General features: G+C 52.4%; 1 protein-coding gene across 1 annotated transcript in view; it reads left to right on the top strand.

Annotated features, from left to right (window-relative positions):
• Positions 1–5,382: 5,382 nt before the first annotated feature.
• The window catches only part of LOC144511369 (sodium/calcium exchanger 3-like), a 416,016-nt gene continuing 409,690 nt past the window's right edge, over positions 5,383–11,708 (top strand). The window contains exon 1 of the mRNA XM_078241664.1: positions 5,383–5,436. The gene's annotated coding sequence lies outside the window, so the exon portion shown is untranslated. The remainder of the gene's footprint in view (positions 5,437–11,708) is intronic.

Raw genomic sequence — 11,708 nt, 5'->3', positions numbered from 1 at the left:
CAATCAACCTAACTCGCACATCATTTGGAGTGTGGGAGGAAACTGGAGCACCCGAAGGAAACCTACTCAGATACAAGGAGAATGTGCAAAGCCCACACAGACAGTGACCTAAGTCGGGAATCAAACCCGGGTCGCAGGCGCTGTGAGGCAGCAGTGCTAACCACTGTGCCACTCCAAAACCCAAAGTCCAACTGCAGGAAAGCTTGCACTCATCCAGGCAAGTGGAGAGTATTCCATCACACTCCTGACTTGTAGATGGTGGACAGGCTTTGGGGAGTCAGGGGGTGAGTTACTCGCCGCAGTATTCCCAGACCTGACCTGCTCTTGTAGCCACAATATCTATATGGCCGCTCCAGTTCAGTTCCTTATCAATGGTAACCCGCAGGATGTTGCTAGTGGGGGATTCAGTGATGCCAATGCCATTGAGTGGCAAGGGGAGATGGTTAGATTATCTCTCTCTTATTGGAGATGGTCATTGCCTGGCATTTGTGTGGTGTGAATGTTGCTTATTAGCCCACGCCTGGATATTGTCCCAGTCTTGCTGCATATGGACATCTGCTTCAGTGAATGATACTGAACACAGTGCAACCACTGGCAAACATTCCCATTACTGACCTTGAGATGGAAGGAAGGTCATTGATGAAGCGGCTCAAGATGGTTGGGCCTAGATCACTACTCGAAGGAACTCCTGCAGTGATGTCCTGGAAGTGAGATCATTGACACCCAAAAAGCCCCAATCATTGGAGAGTTTTCCCCGATTCTCATTGACTCCAGTTTTGCTCGGGCTCCTTGATGCCACACTCGTTCAGATGTAGCCTTGACGTCAAGGGCAGTCACTCTCACCTCACCTTTTGGGATCAGCTCTTTTGTCCCTGTTTGGACCAAGGCTGCAATGATGTCAAGGGTTGAGTGGCCAAACTGAGCGTCAGTGAGCAGGTTATAGAGTTTATTTATCAGTGTCACAAGTAGGCTTACGTTAACACTGCAATGAAGTTACTGTGAAAATCCCCTAGTTGCCACACTCTGGCGCCTGTTCGGGTAACACTGAGGGAGAATTTAGCACAGCCGATGCACCCTAACCAGAACGTCTTTCAGACTGTGGGAGGAAACCGGAGCACCCGGAGGAAACCCATGCAGACACGGGGAGAACATGCAAACTCTACACAGACAGTGACCCAAGCTGGGAATCGAACCCTGGTCCCTGGCACTGTGAGGCAGCAGTGCTAACCGCTGTGTCACCGTGTCGCCCATATTGTTGAGTTAGTGGCGCTTCATAGTACCTAACTAACTCTATTGCCATAACCTTCTATTCCCCTCACTCTCATATGCTTATGTAGCTTCCTCTGAATGTATCTATACTATCCACTCCCTGTGCGAGTGAGTTCCACATTCTCACCATTCTCTGGGTAAGGAACTGAGGTCGCACGCAGCTTGTTCATCCTTTCCTGTTGGGTGCCAACTCAGGTCTGGATCAGCCTTGTAAACTTTGATACATCCTCACATTTCCCCAGTACACTTATTGAACACTATGCTCAAGATGTGACCGAAACAAGTGCGAAAAAAGTTAGCACCGCTGCCTCACAGCGCCAGGGACCCGGGTTCGATTCCAGCCTCAGGTGACTGTGTGGAGTTTGCATGTTCTCCCCCGTGTCTGCGTGGGTTTCCTCTGGGTGCTCCAGTTTCCTCCCGCACTTCAAAGGTGTGCAGTTAGGTGTGTCGGCCATGCTAAATTGCCACTTAGAGTTCGAAGATGTGTAGGTTAGGGGGATTGGCCATGCTAAATTGTCCCTTAATATCCAAAGGTGTATAGGTTAGGGGGATTGGCCATGCTAAATTGTCCCTTAGTGTCCAAAGGTGTATAGGTTAGGGGGATTGGCCATGCTAAATTGTCCCTCAGTGTCCAAAGATGTATAGATTAGGGGGATTGGCCGTGGTAAATTGCCCCTTAGTGTCAAAGATGTGCGGGTTAGGTAGATTGGCCGTGGTAAATTGTCCCTTTGTGTCAGGGGGACTAGCTAGGGTAAATACGTGGGGTTATGGCGATAGGGTGGGATTGTTGTCAGTGCAGACTTGATGGGCTGAATGGCCTCCTTTTGCACTGTAGGGATTCTATGATTTTGACCTTTTTCTTAAGTGGTTTGGAATACAGAGGGGTACAAAGTTATGTTGCAGTTGTAATAGGTTCTGGTTAGACCCCAGTTAAAGGATGCTGTCCAATATTGGGCACCCAGCTCAGGAAGGAGATGTTGAAGGAACAAAAACAGAAAATTGCTGGAAAAACCTTGCAGCATCTGTGGAGAGAGACAATAGAGTAAGCAATTCGAGCTGTCCGACTCTCCTTCAGAGTTAAAGCGAGGGAGAAACGTGATGGATTATACATTCAAAAAGAGGGGACGGAGTAGCTGGGACAGAGTAGAAGGTCAGTGATTGGTGGGAGCTAGGAGAGAATGCAACAAAGGTGTGTAGGTCATGAGGCCTCTACTTTCTCAGAAGACTAAGGAAATTTGGCATGTCAGCTATGACTGTCACCAACTTTTACAGATGCACCATAGAAAGCATTCTTTCCGGTTGTATCACAGCTTGGTATGGCTCCTGCTCTGTCCAAGACCACAAGGAACTACAAAAGGTCGTGAATGCAGCCCAATCCATCACGCAAACCAGCCTCCCATCCATTGACTCTGTCTACACTTCCCGCTGCCTCGGCAAAGCAGCCAGCATAATCCAGAACCCCACGCACCCCGGACATTCTCTCTTCCACCTTCTGCCTTCGGGAAAAAGATACAAAAGTCTGAGGTCACGTACCAACCGACTTAAGAACAGCTTCTCAAGAACAGCATCTTCCCTGCTGCCATCAGACTTTTGAATGGACCTACCTCGCATTAAGTTGACCTTTCTCTACACCCTAGCTATGAGTGTGACACTACATTCAGCACCCTCTCCTTTCCTTCTCTATGAATGGTATGCTTTGTATAACGTGCAAGAAACAGTACTTTCCACTGTATGTTAATACATGTGACAATAATAAACCAAATCAAATCAAATCAAGGAGAGAGGGGAAGCGTTAAAGGGAGTGAATAGGGCTCGAGAAGGTGCTAATAAAGGCATAAGGGGAAGATATCAGAATGTGTTGATGGGAGAATGAAGATCGGTGCTCAGTGCAGACAAAACTAAAGAGCAAGACAGGTGGCCCAGTGGGAGAGGGGGGGTGGTTTCATTAGGACAGAAAATGTTTTGGATATTCAAAATAAAAGGGGTCAAGATGGAGGGGAAAGGTCACAGACTAAAGTTGTTGCACTCGATGTTGAGGACTGCAATGGGCCTAATGGAAAGATGAGATGCTGTTCCTCCAGTTTGCGTTGGGCTTCTCTGGGACATTCCAGCAGGCCAAGAACAGGAAGCTGCTGAGTTAAAATGACAAGCGACAGGAAGGCTATGCTCATGCTTGCAGACGAGACAGGTTACGGGGAAAAGGTGGGAGAATGGGATTGAGAAACCTATGAGCCATGATTCATAGAATCATAGAAACCCTACAGTGCAGAAGGAGGCCATTCGGCCCATCGAGTCTGCACCGACCACAATCCCACCCAGGCCCTACCCCCACATATTTACCCGCTAATCCCACTAACCTACGCACCTCAGGACTCTAAGGGGCAATTTTTAACCTGGCCAATCAACCTAACCCGCACATCTTTGGACTGATTTGGATTGATTGGCGGAAGAGACTCGATGGGCTGAATGGTCTAATTCCGCTCCTATATCTTATGGTCTTGCTTTTATATTAATGTTGACAGAATAGCCTCGATTCAACAGAAAAACCCCGGGACTGAGAGGATTGAATTATGTGGACAGATTCCATAATCTAGACTTGTTTTTAACTCGAGTTCAGAAGACTAAGAGGTGTTCTAATCGAGATGTTTAAGAGTTGATGCCAGATAGATCAAAGCTATTTCCGCTGTGTAGAACACCTTCGGTCCGTCCGTAAGCAGGACCCAGTCCTTCCTGTCGCTTACCACTTCAACACACACCACCCTGCTCCCCTGTCCACATGTCCGTCTTTGGCCTTTTGCAATGTTCCAGTGAAGCTCAACGCAAACTGGAAGAACAGCACCTCATCTTCCGACTGGGCACTTTATAGCCTTCCCGACTGAACATTGAGTTCAACAACTTCAGGGCACGAACTCTCTGCACTTCTTTTTATTTAATTCCTTCTTTTCATCTTATTCATCCATTTTTATTACTTTATATTCTTATTTTTATCTTTCTACTTCTAAAATCTAGCTTTCCATCTTGTTTCAGCACCCCCTCCCTCCATCCCACGAGGGCCAACTGCCACATTCCTACACATTTGTTCTGGCGGGGGTGGTGGGGGGGGGGGGGATTCCTTGCAGGGAGGAATTCCCTGGGAATTCCCTGGAGGTGGGGGAATTCCCTCTCTCTGGGTATGGGGAGTCTGGGGGAGAGGGATTCCCTGTCTCTGGGTATGGGGAATCTGGGGGAGGGGGGATTCCCTGGGTGGGGTGTGATGGGGATTGAGATTTCCTGGTGGGTTGTGGAGTGGGATTCCCTCTCTCTGGGGGAAAGGGAGCGGGGTGGGGGGGGGGGTCCCTCTCTCTGGGTGTGTGTGTGTTTGGGGTGGGGGATTCTCTGGCTACCCCACACTCTGGGTGGTCTGGGGCGAGGGGGAATCCCTGGGGTGGGTGGTGATGGTGGTGGGAAAATTCCCTGTCACTGGGTGTGTTTGTGTGTGTGTGGACGGGATTCCCTCTGAGGGGGAGGGGTTTCTAAGGGGAGGGGTTTCTGGGGGGAGGGAGATTCCCCATTGTGGGGAGGGCAGGGGGGGACTCCCCATTGGGGGGAGGGCAGGGGGGGGATACCTGGGAGTTTCCCAGGGGGATTCCCCAGTGGGGGGAGGGGAGGGGGGATTCCCCAGTGGGGGGAGGGGAGGGGGGATTCCCCAGTGGGGGGGAGGGGGGATTCCCCAGTGGGGGGGAGGGGGATTCCCCAGTGGGGGGGAGGGGGGAGAGGGATTCCCCAGTGGGGGGGAGGGGGATTCCCCAGTGGGGGAAGGGGAGGGGGGATTCCCCAGTGGGGGAGGGGAGGGGGATTCCCCAGTGGGGGGAGGGGAGGGGGGATTCCCCAGTGGGGGGAGGGGAGGGGAGGGGAGGGGGATTCCCCAGTGGGGGGGAGGGGAGGGGAGGGGAGGGGGAGGGGGATTCCCCAGTGGGGGGAGGGGAGGGGGGAGGGGAGGGGGGATTCCCCCGGTTCCGGGCTGACTCTCCCTCTGTTTTGGGGAATTCCTGCTCTGATGTCAGGCGCGCTCCCGCCGCCGCTCCGAGAGCGCGCAGTGCCGCGTGCCCGCGCGCCCAGCGGAGGCGCGCCCCCGAGCGGAGCGGAGGCAGCGACAGAGATCGCGGGAGGAGCGGCTGCAGCCCCGAGGTAAGAGCGCGGCTACCCCGGGGAGAGAGACCCCCAGCCCCGGGGAGAGAGAGAGACCCCCAGTCCCGGGGAGAGAGAGACCCCCAGCCCCGGGGAGAGAGAGAGAGACTCCCAGCCCCGGGGAGAGAGAGAGAGACCCCCAGCCCCGGGGAGAGAGAGAGAGAGACCCCCAGCCCCGGGGAGAGAGAGAGACCCCCAGCCCAGGGGGGAGAGACCCCCAGCCCCGGGGAGAGAGACCCCCAGCCCCGGGGAGAGAGAGAGAGACCCCCAGCCCTGGGGGAAGAGACCCCCAGCCCCAGGGAGAGAGACCCCCAGCCCCGGGGAGAGAGAGACCCCCAGCCCCAGGGAGAGAGGCCCCCAGCCCCGGGGAGAGAGACCCTCAGTCCCGGGGAGAGAGACCCCCAGCCCCGGGGAGAGAAAGAGAGACCCCCAGCCCTGGGGAGAGAAAGAGAGACCCCCAGCCCTGGGGAGAGAAAGAGAGACCCCCAGCCCCGGGGAGAGAGAGACCCCCAGCCCCGGGGAGAGAAAGAGAGACCCCCAGCCCCGGGGAGAGAGAGACCCCCAGCCCCGGGGAGGGAGAGACCCCCAGCCCTGGGGAGAGAGAGAGAGAGACCCCCAGCCCCGGGGAGAGAGAGAGAAACCCCCAGACCCGGGGAGAGAGAGATACCCCCAGCCCCGGGGAGAGAGAGACCCCCAGCCCCGGGGAGAGAGAGAGAGACCCCCAGCCCCGGGGAGAGAGAGAGAGACTCCCAGCCCCGGGGAGAGAGAGAGAGACCCCAGCCCCGGGGAGAGAGACCCCCAGCCCTGGGGAGAGAGAGAGAGAGACCCCCAGCCCCGGGGAGAGAGAGAGAGAGGGAGACCCCCAGACCCGGGGAGAGAGACCCCCCAGCCCCGGGGAGAGAGACCCCCAGTCCCGGGGAGAGGGACCCCCAGCCCCTCTCTCCCTCCATCTCTCTGTCCATCCCTCTCTGACTGTCTCCATCACTCTCTTTATCTCTATCTCTCTCCATCATTTTCCTGTCTCTATCCCTCCATCTCTCTCCATTTCTCTATCTGTCTCTCTCTCTATCTCTCCCTTCATCACTCTCTTTATCCCTCTCTCTCTCCCCCACTCTGCTTGTCTCTATCCCTCCATCTCTTTCCATCTATCTGTCAACACTCTCTCCATCTCCTCAAATCTGTATCTCCATCTCTCCATCTCTCTATCTCTTTCTTTCTCTCTCTCTATCTTTGTGGGTCCCTGTCCCAATTTCTATCTTTCTCTTTTTCTGCCCATCTCTGTCTCTTCACCTCTCTACCTGTCTCTCCGTCTCTCTCTCTCTCTGCCCTCATCTCTCTCTCTCTCATTCTCTCCATCTCTCCTTCTCTGTCTGTCAGTGGCTCTCTATCCCAAGCACTATCTCTCTCTTTCCATCACTCTCTCCATCTCTAACTCTGTCCCTCTCTCTCTGTACCCATCTATCTCCATCACTCTTTGTCTCTCTGGAACTCTCTATCCATCTCTGTCTTGCTTCCTCTATATACCTCTGTTTCTCTGTCTCTCTCCACCTCTGTCTCTCACTGTGTGTCCCCGTCTCTCCCTGTGTCCCCGTCTCTCCCTGTGTCCCCGTCTCTCCCTGTGTCCCCGTCTCTCCCTGTGTCCCCGTCTCTCCCTGTGTCCCCGTCTCTCCCTGTGTCCCCGTCTCTCCCTGTGTCCCCGTCTCTCCCTGTGTCCCCGTCTCTCCCTGTGTCCCCGTCTCTCTATCACTTTGTCTTCATCTCTCCCTGTGTCCCCGTCTCTCCCTGTGTCCCCGTCTCTCTATCACTTTGTCTTCATCTCTCCCTGTGTCCCCGTCTCTCCCTGTGTCCCCGTCTCTCCCTGTGTCCCCGTCTCTCCCTGTGTCCCCGTCTCTCCCTGTGTCCCCGTCTCTCCCTGTGTCCCCGTCTCTCCCTGTGTCCCCGTCTCTCCCTGTGTCCCCGTCTCTCCCTGTGTCCCCGTCTCTCTATCACTTTGTCTTCATCTCTCCCTCTCTCTGTCTCCATCTGTCTCCTTCTCTGTTTCTGTCTGACCTTCTGTCTCTCTGCCTGTCTCTCTATCTCCATCTCTTTTTCATTCTCTCTCTCTCTCTATATCTCCCCTCTCCGTCCCTCTGTCTCCATCTCTCTGTCTTGGTCTCCATCACTAACCCTGTCTCCCTCTTTCAGCCTCTGTCTCTCCCTCGCTGACAGCTCTTTATTAATAAGATGTTGAGAAGCTGGATTATGCAACTGGTTTCAGGGTAAAGTGCCGGGCAGTACCAGTCTCTCTCTCTCGTGCCCACTCGCCAGTCCTACAGCCTCCTCACTAGATGTCCCTGTTCAGTTTTTTTCCTAACATTGTCATGAAGAGTGAAAGCAATCTCAGTTTTGTGAATGCCGACACGTGTTTATTTAGACTGAACCCTTTTCTATTGAATCTGTGCTTTCTACTCCGAACTTTCTTTGATTTGCTTTGAATGCAGGCGGGCTGCATTCTGCTGTGGAAATGTATTTAATTCGATTTATCTTCATGGCCCTGCCACCTTGTCCTCTGATATCACCCAGAGGGGCTGTGTCTGTCAGCAGAGATCAGGAACCTGAGTCTGGACAGAGATAACACCCCCTTTTGTTGCTTTTACTGCTGTTCTTATCATCTTGCACATAGGCAGCCTCATGGCTCAGAGCTGGTGAGGTCTGTACACCCTCCACAAAGCTGTTGGGCGTTGGGTGCCATTGCTTGGGGGGGTGGGGGAGGGGCAGCACGGCCATACAGTGGTTAGCACAGCTGTCTTGCAGCACCAGGTATACGGGTTCGATTCCAGCCTTGGGTCACTGTCTGTGTGGAGTCTGTACCTTCTCTCTATCTTCTGGAGTCTCAGGGCTTCCTTCGGGTGCTCTGGTTTCCTCCCACAGTCAAAGAATGTGCAGGTTAGGTGGATTGGCCATGCTAAACTGCCCCTTAGTGTCCAAAGATGTGTAGGTTGGGTGGATTGGCCATGCTAAATTACCCCTTAGTGTCCAAAGATGTGTAGGTTGGGTGGATTGGCCATGCTAAATTACCCCTTAGTGTCCAAAGATATGCAGCTAAGGGGGATTAGTGGGGTAAATGCATGGGGATGGGCTTGAGTAAGATGCTCTGTCGGGGAGTCGGTACAGACTCGATGGACCGAACAGCCTCCTTGTGCACTGTTAGGATTCTATCCATTCCTTTTCAAACTGATTCTTCCACTCGCTTCCACCACTCCTCCAATCAGTGAAATCCAATCCTCCATCACCTCAATCTTTACAGAAGTTGACTTTTATATCTTCGGTTGTAGATCCCTGAGGATTTTTGGAAACTGGTTTTCAGTGGGATGTAAAAGGCTTTTTCACAGAATCCCGACAGTGCAGAAGGAGACCATTTGGCCCATCGAGTCTGACCGATTCTCCAACAGAGCATCTTATCCAGGACCACCTCGTAACCCCACTAATCCCCCGTAACCTACACATCTTTGGACACTAAGGGGCAATTTAGCATGGCCAATCCACCTAACCTGCACATCTTTGGACACTAAGGGGCAATTTAGCATGGCCAATCCACCTAACCTGCACATCTTTGGACTGTGGGCCTCAACTCCACTTTCATAGGGTCATAGAATCCTTACAGTGCAGAAGGAGGCCATTCGGCCCATTGAGCCTACACTGGCAACAATCCTATCAAGGCCCTATTCCCGTGATCCCATGTACTTCCCCCGCTAATCCCCCTGACACCAAAGGGCAATTTAGCATGGCCAATCCACCTAACCTGCACATTTTTGGACACTAAGGGGCAATTTAGCATGGCCAATCCACCTAACCTGCACATCTTTGGACACTAAGGGGCAATTTAGCATGACCAATCCACCTAACCTGCACATCTTTGGGCACTAAGGGGCAATTTAGCATGGCCAATCCACCTAACCTGCACATCTTTGGACACTAAGGGGCAATTTAGCATGGCCAATCCACCTAACCTGCACATTTTTGGACACTAAGGGGCAATTTAGCATGGCCAATCCACCTAACCTGCACATCTTTGGACACTAAGGGGCAATTTAGCATGACCAATCCACCTAACCTGCACATCTTTGGACACTAAGGGGCAATTTAGCATGGCCAATCCACCTAACCTGCACATCTTGGGACACTAAGGGAAAATAGCATGGCCAATCCACCTAACCTACACATCTTTGGACTGTGGGAGGAAACCCACGCAGAAACAGGGAGGAGGGGCAAACTGCACACAGACAGTGACCCAAGGCTGGAATCGAGTCCAAGTTTGTAGCGCTGTGAGGCAGCAGTGCTAACCACTGTGCCATCGCGCTACCCACTTTTAAGAGAAGGTTGGCTTAGTGAAAATTAATCTGCACTCCTGAATGCATTTCTGATGGTGAATTTAATGTGCTGGTTTGATGTTCAGTATCAAGCTTTTTACCCGCGGTACTATTTGAATTGTGTTTTGTTTCTGTAATACGGTGTTGCGGGAACACATGCACCATGCTAGATTGTGTATTGTGTGTGTAACACTGGACTGCTGCTACCTGTAACGTATTCACTATTGTGGGGTCTCTTATCGGGGTTACTGTGTTGTGGGTACACAGTGTGGCATCTCCTGAAGACATTGTTATGTCTGCCACACTGTCTGTTTATCACCCCTCTTGCCTATTTCTTCACCATTCAAGAAGTATATCTCCAAGCTGGGCAAATCGAGCCGGCTGCCAGTTTGATGCACTCGTTTAACATGTTAAGCAGGTTTAAATTCCAATCATATTAGGCTCGTTCAGGGCAGAGATTGTGAATGCTCGGAACGCCTTGCCAAGGACAGTGGCAGGGAATACAGCGGGGACATTTAACACGCAGGCAGGCTGCGAGCGACGGGAGGAGGTTGCACAGCCTGTCCCACTCAATTAGATCATGGGCGGCACAGTGGTTAGCACTGCTGTCTCACAGCGCCAGGGACCCGGGTTCGATTCCTGGCTTGGTCTGTGCAGAGTTTGCACATTCTCCCCGTGTCTGCGTGGGTTTCCTCCGGGTGCTCCGGTTTCCTCCCATAGTCCAAAGCTGTGCAGGTTCGGTGGACTGGCCGTGCTAAATTGTCCCTTAGTGTCAGGGGGACTAGACTAGTATGGGGTTATGGGGATAGTGCTTGGGTAGGATTGTGGTCGATGCAGACTTGATGGGCTGAGTGGCCTCCTCTGCACTGTAGGGATTCTATGATAGTTGATCTGTTTCTGGGCTCGTATTTACTCACCTTGTCTCTCTCAAACCCCCACCTAACAAATATCGATCAATCTTATTTTCGATTGAGCCTGCGAATTCCAGCAGTCCGGTCTGACTATCTGCCCCTCTACCCACGGTTATATACACAGCCAGTGTCCCTAATTTGATTTGATTTATTATTGTCACATGAGTTGTGATACAGTGAAAAGTATTGTTTCTTACGTGCTATATAGACAAAGCATACTGTTCATTGAGTACATAGGGGAGAAGGAAAGGAGAGGGTGCAGAATGTAGTGTTACAGTCATAGCTAGGGTGTAGAGAAAGATCAACTTAGTGCGAGGTTGGTCCATTCCAAAGTCTGACGGCAGCAGGGAAGAAGCTGTTCTTGAGTCGGTTGGTACACTATCTCAGATTTTTGTATCTTTTTCCTGACGGAAGAAGGTGGAAGAGAGAATGTCCGGGGAGCGTGGGGTCCTGGATTATACTGGTTGCTTTTCCGAGGCAGCGGGAAGTGTAGTCGGGGTCAATGGATGGGAGGCTGGTTTGAGTGATGGACTGGGCTACATTCACGACCCTTTGTAGTTCCTTGCGGTCTTGGGCAGAGCAGGAGCCATACCAAGCTGTGACACACCGGGAAAGGATGCTTTCTATGGTGCATCTGTAAAAGTTGGTGAGAGTTGTAGCGGACATGCTGAATTTCCTTAACCTCCTGAGAAAGTAGATGCATTGGTGGGCTTTCTTAACTATAGCGTCGGCGTGGAGGGACCAGGACAGGTTGTTGGTGATCTGGACACCTAAAAACTTGAAGATCTCGACCATTTCCACTTCATCCCCATTGATGTAGACAGGGGCAGGTCTGTGCCTGAGGGTACCATTGAGCCTGCCATGCTCATTAGGGACCGCAGGGACAGGGGTGTATTATTGACCCTATTTATCACAATGTTTTAAGTTGATTCCTGCTTTGTTTTGGGCGGTTCCTTGCTTTTTGAGGGCTGCCCTTCCTGCTTTGTCCCTGAGTTTGTTTAATTTAGTTTGT

The sequence above is a fragment of the Mustelus asterias genome, chromosome 24 (assembly GCF_964213995.1).
Source record: "Mustelus asterias chromosome 24, sMusAst1.hap1.1, whole genome shotgun sequence".
In the NCBI taxonomy this organism is placed as follows: domain Eukaryota; kingdom Metazoa; phylum Chordata; class Chondrichthyes; order Carcharhiniformes; family Triakidae; genus Mustelus; species Mustelus asterias.
This window is presented reverse-complemented; position numbering and strand designations above follow the sequence as displayed.